Consider the following 11,060-nt stretch of genomic DNA (forward strand, 5'->3'; position numbering starts at 1 on the left):
ATCACATGACACCACACTAACTACTAAAAACTGTAACTCTCAAAATTCTGGGGCACGTCTGGTAGAACAAGAAAGTCAAGGAGAGCTGGAGGTAACCAGCTGGGTCCCTGCATTTCAGGAGAAGCAGCAGAGAACACAAAAACATGACTACCTTCACATATTCCTCACATCTCACAGCCAGGGGAACGAAATTTATTCTGAAGGCAAAAAATGTCACTTGGTGAATAAAATTGAGAAAAAATATTAGCATGAAGGGACATCTGCTGTGATCACAATGAAATACTGGCACATAGACCATTTTAAGATGACTTAACACCCACAACAATGAAATTAATGTATGGACGGAAGACTCAGCAACTGCTTCTATGTACCTGTGCTCCTTGCTAAAAATCCTTAGCCCAAATGATTCCTTTTTTTAAAGTTTTTATTTAAATTCCAGTTGGTTAACATACAGCGCAATATGAATTTCAGGTGTAAAATACAGTGATTCAACACTTCCATACAACACCCTGTGCTCATCTCAAATGCATTCCTTAGTCCCCATCAACTATCTAACCCATCCCTCCACCCACCTCCCCTTTGGTAACCATGAGTTTGTTCTTTATAGAAGAAGAAGGAGGAGGAGGAGGGGGAGGAGGAGGAGGAGGAAACAATTTGGGGCTTAATAAAATAAAACTAAAGAAAATCATTAAAAAAAATCCTTAGCCCAGACCCACGAATCACTGGAATTGCTCCAAAAATTGCCAAAATAACCTCTGAGAAACAGATGGTTATGAAGGCTTCTGTCCAGATGCCAGAACCCCATATGCTTGCCAGTCTGGGTTTCCAGCATGCACCAGTATACTTAAAATTATATTTTTCCTTTTCCTGCCATGTTCACTCTACCATAATTAACAAGGCTCTAATACTTTTCCAGAAAACCAGAAACATCACAACCTGTTCACCTTCCTTTTATAAATAGAAAGATGAAAAGCAAGTGTCAGATGCCCTCAAGCCTTCAACATCATCTGCAGCTCAACTATTTGGGGCTCATGTTAGTGGTCTTCAGGAAGACTTTTTATAGTTTTTATTTCACCCGTACCATTGTCTCCCCAGGGCCCTCCAAGCACCTCCATACCGAGAGGGCCACTATCTGATTCCTTTCCAAGTTGACCAGCAAACAAACACATGAAAAACCCCAGTAGTTTCTGGGAAGAAACTAGTCACAGGTTTTTTGTTGTTGTTTTTTCCAGAAATATGAGAGGATGGTAAGGAAGCAGATTCTTCAGGACAATAGTAGAATTTCTCCAGCCAGCGATACCAGTGAATATACTCCACACACCATGATGCCAAAACCTTTGGCACCATCCCAGAAGTTGAACTTCTAGATATCAAAAACAGAGCACTCTGATCAGTACTTAAGGTTACATGCCACAGGGAGAATTGAAATATTTGCCAAACACAAGTTGACCCTTTGGAGAGTTCAGAGATGCCATTGTTCAAAGGTCAGTCTTTCCAATGATCAGTTTTTCTACTGACTTGTTTACTTGTTCCTGGACTAGACTGCCCACCCCCTCCAGGGTCTGGCACGAATGAGTATGGAAAATGTCCAAAATTCCACAAGTTGTCCATTTCTGTAATAGTCAATTTGGCATATTTACATGGTGTTCCAAAGTAGGGCTTTAAAGCTACCAATCATTATAAAGAGCATTCTCTCACATTTTCTATTTTCCCACTAATCTGTGTATCATACCTGTGCTATTGGAAAGGAAATACCCTTAAACATTTAACCTTTTAACAAAAAAGAAAAATTCCTTTTAGTGAATATTTTGGAGTTGTAGCATAGTATGTTGATTTTATTAGTAAATCTGAAACAAAGTTGGATTTTTTTTTGTTTCCTTGCAACGTGCAAATTTGAATCAGCAATTTAAAAATGAGCATTATGACACTTTAATTACATTTTAATGATTAAACCTTGGAAGTGATGCTGATTTAAGTCAAAATGACTTTTGAAGGTGTTTTTCTTGCCTGCAGCTATCTGGATACCTGACAGGAGGGAAATAGAAAAAGAAAGAGTAAAAAGAAAATGGTGATCTAACCATTAAAAAAGTGGGTTTAGAGGTTCTGCTTATTTATTTGAATTAGGGCTGATAACCATGATGGGAAGATCTAGTTACAAAAAGCAACATTTGGACATGTTTCAGCATGCGCAGGACACTATGTTTGCATTTGCTTTATGAAAAGCCAACATTAAGGATAAAAAATTAACGACAAAGACATAATTTCTGTACATTTACAGGCTACCTCCCACTGTCACATGATCTTATGTTTAGTTCCCCTTGGGCCACTAAAAAAAAGAAGAAAAGAGATAAGTTTGGAAAGAGTTTCCTCATCAGAAAATTGAAACTAAAATTCAGGGAGATTACATGCAAACACTGAAATCCTAGAACATTTTGTTCTCAGCATTTCTTCTTCCCGAGGAGAGAGGTGGAAACTGCCAAAATATAAATGATAAAAAATGTTTACTTTTGAACGCTAATAATAATGTGTTAAAGTTAAAACCTTCTGAAAACACTGCATTTAGGGGCACCGGTGTGGCTCAGTCAGCTAAACATCAACTCCAGGCCAAGCCCCGAGTGGGGCTCCGTGCTCAGAGGGAAGTCTGTTTTGAGATTCTCTCTCTCCCTCTCTCTCTGCCCCTCCCCGCAACTCGCACTTGGACTCACGTGTGTGCGCATTCTCTCTCTCTCTCAAGTAAATAAATAAATGTTTTTTTAACTGCATTAAACATATTGGCTTTCTATAAAAACTGACAAAGGGCTAAAATAAATGCAAGCATGAATGATCTAAAACAAATTGGAATGGATGAATATTGTGCTTCTGTTGGAGACCGGTGTTTTATTTATGAAAAATTTTCATTGATTTTGCTATGCCCTTTCTAGGGAAGTTCACAATCTTGGTTCATAAACTTAAGGCTACAGCTACTCTAAAATTTTGCATTTTACAAAGCACACTGTCCATGCTGCCAGGTCTTTGTACATGCTAGTTCTTCTGTGGAGAATTTTACTCTTTATAATCCCTGCCAGACAGAAGACTGACCAACAATGACATTTCTCATTCAGATGGACTGGAAGAGAATTCAGATAGTGACATAGGTATAAGATAATTTTTTTATATTATAAAGATGGCAATTCAAGTCAGTAGGTTAATTATTTAGTCCATAACTAGTGTTTAAAAATTTGTTAATTACCTGGAAAATTAATAAATGTAGACCCCGGCCTCATACCTTAATCAAAACTAGATTTCAGAGGTCCAACAGGATGAATGAAAAACCATGAATGAAAATCATAAATATGAATTTATGAATTATAAAAATATTAGAATATTGTTTAGGAGAGTAATTTTTATAATAAGCATGCACAATGAGGAAATTCATGGAAAAAAACAAATAATAAACATGAGACGATGACAAGCTCAATAATATTCAGATGAATATAAATTGAAATATCTAATCTATACTAGTTAACAGTTACTACAATATCTTATTAATAAATGAGGAAGTAAAAAAAGTCATTCTCAAATGTTACATGTGAAATTCTAAATTGGTATAAGGACTTTAAAGGGCAATTAGACAATAACTTAAAATTCTGAATATGCATACATATCAACCCAGAAATTTTAGTTTTGAGGAATCTATCTTATAAAAATACTCCTACATTTGTATAAAGGCACACATACACAAACACACACACACATTCATTATAATATCATTTGTTATGGCAATCAAATGAAGACAATAAAAGTCCACCAACAGGAGGTTGGTTAAAACAATTAGAATTCAAGCACATAACAAAAAAATGGAACCACTATTAAAATGTACTTACCAAGTTGGAAAAATGTCCAAGATATACATTTAAGCCAAAGAGAATGTTTCAGAGCAATATACACTAAATCTTTATATATACAAACACAAAATGTACTGTTTGGATGTTTTACAGGTACATTTACAGCTGTTATAATTACACGTGTATGCTCCAGCCTGCTCAGGTGCCATGTCCTTTTTGAACCTTTCTTGATCCCCCCATGAATATGATATCCACCTCTTAATTTAATCTCATACCTTATACAGACACCTGTAATTCCATTACCATCACACCCTATATAGTTTTGATCAAATAAAAATCAAAATTTTTTCAGTGGATGTAGGGTGCTGAATTTTCAGAAATGTACGCTAATTTGCCACACCACAAATATCGAAACCATGTTGGAAATAAAAAAATCAGAGGCAATCTTCCAACAAATACTTGGATTCTCAAATGTTTGCCTAAACAGGCTCCAGATGATACAAGACGTAGAGATAATGCACCATGGCGTGCCCAGGGTCATGGCACTCCCCACCCACCGAGAACAGACAGACTCCTGGGAGGAGACTGGGGGAATCTCCTCTGCTAGGAAGCCTGTGCCTTGTAATGGTCCTTGATTTTTAAATGTCTAATCAAGTGTGGGCAGATAGGAGCCAGAGAAGGAGAAAGAGTGTGAGCCCTTTGCATGCTTCAGCAGCCCTCAGCGGGGAAGAGCGGGCAGTTCAAACAGATGTTCCACAGCTATTAGCCTAACATCTGCTCCCATGAACTCAGTTGCCAGGCAAGGTTTACAGACATTAAGATTGTGCTGGTGGCTATAAATTTGAAGATCTGCTTGGATTGAGAAGGACTAAGTATGTAGTGTGAGGGGAAGGAAAGCAAACATGTAGAAACAATCCGAATACTATTCACGTATACCTCGTTTTATATTTTTAAAATAGCATCAGTCTCAGGTAGTAGAACATCTCAATGCTGAAATATTTCTGTAAAAGGACAGAATAATTGAAGATACCGGATGTCTTTAAGATTTCCTACAGATTTTCCTTACCCATCTCTCTGTAAAAGCCACTGATGGGTCACTCAACTCAACCTGAGATTTTCCTCCAACTTCCAACTCGTTTCTAACGATCATCTCCAACTTAAAGTTCAAAATCACTAAGATATTTAGAAGTTTAACAGAATGCAAACCAATCCAGCATAAAGTTGTATTTTGATAGATGATAGATAGATATTATACATTTATAAAAACATGTATATTTTAGACATATGATTCATTGTTGGTATATGAAACCCTCTGTGAAAAATAATGGCAGACAGCATCTTAAAGCACTTATAAAATGTTAAGGTTATTTTTTTCTGATGAATTACACAGAAAAAAAAAATTCCAGCCCAAGTGCCAACTGGAATAAGACAAAGAAATTTTTTCTGAAACTCTCAGAGGTATCTTCTAATGTAGTGATCCTCAAAATGTGACCCCAGATAGCAGCATCAACATCACCTGGGAACTTGTTAGAAACGCTGTGGGTGCGGCCCAACAATATGGATTTAATGAGCCCTCTAGGTGATTCTGATGCTTACTCAAGTTCGAGAACCACTATCTCATGGTTATGGTTTTTTAGGCTCTGGTAAGCTCAGCTTGGGGTAAATTGACTATTTGTGTTTGGCTGAGTTGGCTTACTGGGCTTACTCAGTATCTAAGAGGGAAGCACTTGGTCATTATACATACATACATGTATTTTTAAATGAGCAAGTATTTGAATATGAGCCATGCTGACAGTGGAATATGTAATCTAACATTTTTGTCTGATTTATAAATGCTTAAGTTTGAAGTCTTCTAAAACTTTGACAACTGAGTGCAGTGATTTATACTTAACAAATTATTTCTATTGAAAAAATATGTGCTAATTGGGCTTATCCCAGTATATTTGAATAGCCATATCTAAATGAAAATCTAGACAATATCTGTTCTCATTATAAAAGAAAGCTTTCTGTAGTATGTCTCTTCCTTGACTTCAACTCTACTTCTACAATTCTTTCTTGCTATCATAGTAAGTAGATGATTATCTTTCTTGATACCCTCAAATTATTAACAGCCTTTTGTGGAGTACACATTTGATTTTTGACACAGATTAAAACTCAGCACCTTCTTATTACAAGTATGTTAGGGGAATAGCCTTTCTTCCTCCTGTACAACTTAGTGTGAGTTTTTCAAGTCTCCAAATGTTCTAAATCTTGGATGAATTTTATGTAAAACCATGGTATAAAGTCAATGTTCATATTTCTTTCTCAAGTAGTTCAAAGGCTAGTCAATAAGATGAAAGGCATAGAAATGTACATGTAAATTATTAGTATTTGCCATTGAGTCTAACTAAATTTGAAATCACAAATACACAGGCAACATAGTAATCTTGATTATGAAAGAAATGTTGTGTTCCACTAACTCCAAATACTTTAATAGAAACACTAATTATATTGTAACTTAATTGAAACGGTCAGAAGTTCAGATGATTATATAGAGAAGCAAATAAAGGCAATAAGTTAACAAACATTTTATATAATTACTAGAGTGTTTAGGACACGATTAAAGTAATGTTATTCTTATTTCTGATTTGCCTTAAATCCCTACATTAATATCCCCAAGATGAAGGCTAAATAATGGGACATTGCCATAGCTCTCTCTATTTTAACATGCTATTCATCATGTCTCTTCAGTTTCGTCTTTTAACATAATATATATAAAATAAGCCATAAATTTTACAAGCTATGGGTTAAATTCTCCATTTGATTTCTGTTCATATTATGTGCCTTTAAAGATTTAATTAATCACAATTTTCATATTCAAAATCAAATAGCTCAGCAATTACAATCAAAAATTTCCTTCAGCTGGGCCACCTGGGTGACTCAGTTGGTTAAGCATCCGACTCTTGATTTCGGCTCAGGTCATGATCTTAGGGTTGTGCGATCAAGCCCCGCACTGGGCTTCATGCTGGGCATGGAGCCTGCTTAAGATTCTCTCTCTCCCTCTCTTAAAAAAAAAAAAAAAAAAAAATCTTACAGCTAATATCTTAATTTAAAATGTCAAACCAAAGGTAATATTTCTATTTAGGGAAAATGACACATTAAAATGTTTTGCATGATGTGGATTACATAGAAACTTGAATTCCTCAAGCCCTAAATGGAAGGAAAAAAAAAGATCCGCTACCATAAGGAATATACATCTTAATTTTGAGGGAGGGGGTGATAAATCACTTCAAAATATTATTTAATGTCTCTCTTCTCGACTTTTGCACGCCTCTGCCTCTTTCTCATTCAGCAATGCCAGTGCTGGGAACTGGGGGCAGTAACAAGGAAAGGCTGCCTTTGCAGTTTGTTTCTACTCTTGGCTCCTCCTTGTCCTGAGCCTGACGTAAGTTGCAGTTGTCACCAGCAGCTCAGGTAACAGAAACCCCAGCGTGTTCTGAGAACTTGCCAAGAGCAGCGACTGTCTAGCACGAGTGGGTGCAGGAATACGCCTGGCACCCCCACGGGAGCATTCTGAGCTGCAAGACAAACCTCTATTAATGGCGCATACTAATGATCTTTACATTTTAATTAGAAATGCTTGAGTTAAGATCACTCGCTGAAACCGTAATGAGCAAAGGAAGGCTTACCTCTTGTTCCTCTGCTTTTCAGCTGCAAGAAAAAGCAATAAGCTGACCTGAATCAGGTCAGAGCAAATATCAAGGAAATTCATTAGAAATCTGTGGTTTGGTCCAAGCTGGAAATACCAGGTATTTCCACTTCCAAGCCAGGAAAACATAAGGTTAGCAAAGGGAATAGTGCACAGAGGTCCATCTCTCTCTGTTTCCATTCACTCGCATGCGCATACAATTTTGACTTTGCCATATCCAATCCTTTCAGTACACAAAAACCAAAAGCCACATGCTTAAATCAATGTCTAAAGGCTTCATCAAGTTCGAATATTTTCCTAAGCAATTTGAAGGTTTTTGTTTGCTTTGTCTAAAAGAACCAAGTTTATACTAAATAAGCTCAGATTTATTTCTTGGCTATTATAATAACAAAAAAGGTAGATTTCATACTTTGGAGAATATTTTTGGACAATTTCCTTTAAACTGAAGACTAACATGTTCCTTTTGAAAACGGAGACTAGCTATAGGCAGTATTAAAAGATGATTTTATTGGGTAAGAAAGTTCTATGAAACTCTGCTCTCCCACCACCAATGAGTTCTAAAGCACCATCATCTCCATGGAAGCTATCGAACATTTGGTAGTAAGTTCTCAAATGTGGAGAAGAAAGTATCAGCTCTAGGCTCTGTACCAGGAAATGGCCTTGAGGCTCTCCTCCAATAGAAACAAATGCATGATGAGTGGCATCTCTTAACTATTCCACATCTGTATAATTTTAACCCAGATGTTGCCTCAACTTCCATTCTTCAAATATGTGGAGGAGGGCTTCCTGAAGTGAGGTTTCCAGACATCTGGTGGTCAGTCGAGTGGTCTTCAGATAACATGAAAGCTTTTGAAGAAAAAGCAATGGAACAATTATGTTAGCAAGCATTTCATAAACTTATGATGTGAAACAATTTGATTGTCACAGAAATCTTGTTACACGTATAATAATCATCACCTTCTGAAAAGTTGTTGTAGGCACAATAAGTGTGTTTATCAATTCTTCTTGCCTCTTCTTCAGTTAACAGAATGCATTTTTGTCTCTGCTGATGAATTATTCCACTATTTGTGGTATATTTTTTATAATCGTGAATTTAATATTTTCTATTGTAAGTATCATGCTGAGTTAATGCCTCTATTTGAAAATTTGGATCAATGACTCAAAAAGGGTTCAATGATGCGTGAAAGTAATGATGACAATAATAATAATTTCTATATCTCAGAAGGTCATTTAAATAAAAAGAAAATGGAACTCCACTGCAAATATAGATTATGAGTTTGTATATATTCAAGTATGTGAATCTGCTTTTGTGATGGTTTTCCATAAGCGGATGAGAAGGGAAGTGAATATCTGAAAATGGATATTTTGGGGAGACAGCAAACTTACTGGCTCCCAGTCCAATTCTATTTTCTATTTTGAAACTTCTTTCCCAAATAATGACATAAACCCATAGAAGCTTCATTTCTAAGATAGCAAAGTGATTTCTTATGAAAACAACTTGAGTTAACACAATACAAGTATCTAATAATGCTTTTCAATGTAAAGTTAATTTTGTCATCTGGCTAAAATGGGACTAAAACTAGAGTGGTATCATTCACAGTGGCCTTTCCCGTAAGCCTAGATCTTTTCGTTCGAATAATGATTTAAATCTCTTAAACCATTAACAGTCTTAAACACTTGCTCATTAAACTCAAGGTTTTCTATTTTAGATTATTGTGTCATTTACATATAATGATTTGCCTCTGCCTTTCCAATAGTTCTCATTTCTACTTCTTTTTTTCTTTTTTTAATCAAATTTATTGCTTGGGCTTAGTCTTTGAGCACAGTGTTGAAAAGGTATAGTAATAGCATCTTCATCTTATTCCTCACTAAGAATGCTTCAAAAGTTACACCATTTTCCGTGATGCTTGCTGTAGACAGCCCATGGATAACCATTAGCACATTAAGAAACTTCCCTTCTTCAGGGGCGCCTAGGTGGCTCAGTCAGTTAAGCATCTGTCTTCCATTCAGGTCATGATCTCCAGCTCCTGGGATGGAACCCTATGTCCAGCTCTCTGTGGGGAGTCTGCCTCTCTCTCTCCCTCTGCCTCTCCCTTTCCCCTTCCCCTGCCCCCTGCTTGTGTGCTCTCTCTCTCTCAAATAAAATTAAAAAAAAAAAAAGAAACTTCTCTTCTGTCCCAATGAAGAGTTTTTAATATTAATTGGTGTTAGATTTTATTAAATGTTTTTGAAGGGCATCAGTTGAAATAATTATATGATTTTCCCCCCTTAATCTGTTTCTACAGAGAATCAAATTAGATTTCCTGATGAAAAATCTGAATTCCTGCTATAATCCCTACTTACTCATACCTTCAATATTCTGCTGCAATTTCCTTGCTAATACCTTACTTGAATTTTTGAATCTATATTTATAATTAGAATATTACTAGAAGTTTGCCTTTTTGTGTATTAAAATCATACAGTTTTGGTATCACTCTAAAGCTAGCTTTGGAAGATTAATTAGATAGCTTTCCACCTTTTTTAATCATCTGAAAGAATTTCTAAAACATGAGAATTAGCTATTAATTTACATTTTCTTAGAAAAATAATAGCAATTTTATTGGTCTAAATCTGTAAGTAGTATCTTGTTCAAATTTGTTCGTCTCCATAGCTCCGGTTAATAGCCCTATATCTTATATTCTATTACTATTTTAGTATTCATGTTATTCCCCTCTTGATCAAACTTAGCAAATATTTATCAATTTGGACATCTATTACTTTTATTAATTGATAAGACTTTTATTCTATATATACTTCAAATTTTACATGTATTAATTCCTTATTATTTATTTACTTATTCATCTAATATATAAGAATTAGGGCATAATTTAAATTTTCCCTTTGATAATGCTATTCACTTTGATCATGGATTTGCATGGGATCTGCCATGTTTCTCTAAATTAAAACTGGTTGGTAATTGTTTTGTGAGAAGGTAGTTTGAAACCATTTAAATACCCTGTTTCTGATCAAGCTTTTAGTCTGTTCATTCATTTAATTGTATCATCATGGATTTATGGTTTCCTGTTTTATCAATGGGCTGTAATCTACTAATTATTCTGATACTCAAACTGAACTTGGTTTGGCCGGTGGGAACCCCTCCGAGAAAACTTTTGAGGGGTTCAGTTGTCTGTCATAGGATCCTTTTTGTGGAGAATGGTTGCCCCAGAGTACTTTTAGCAGACAGACCTAGGGAATATATGTGTGTATACACTTAACACATTCATAAACATACATATATATCAATGTTCAGTGTGTTTCTAAATACATAACTCTATTTTTATAGTTATCTATCTTCCTCGATCTATGCTGAAAGTCGTTAATTCACATCAATAGTGTCGAATCCAATCTACAGGGTCCACTCTAGTTTTCCCTCTCGCTATATTTATAACACCTTTTCCAACCATGGGAAATGGATATTATCTTTAGTATATGTGTTTATTTAATCAACTCCTCCCCATATAGAGAATATTCCATCTCTGCCACCACCCATTCCCTTTCCAGAGACTCAA

This window comes from Eumetopias jubatus, unplaced genomic scaffold, assembly GCF_037043125.1.
Source record: "Eumetopias jubatus isolate StellerSeaLion01/CBP00866 unplaced genomic scaffold, mEumJub1_p1.0 scaffold_1, whole genome shotgun sequence".
Lineage (NCBI taxonomy): Eukaryota > Metazoa > Chordata > Mammalia > Carnivora > Otariidae > Eumetopias > Eumetopias jubatus.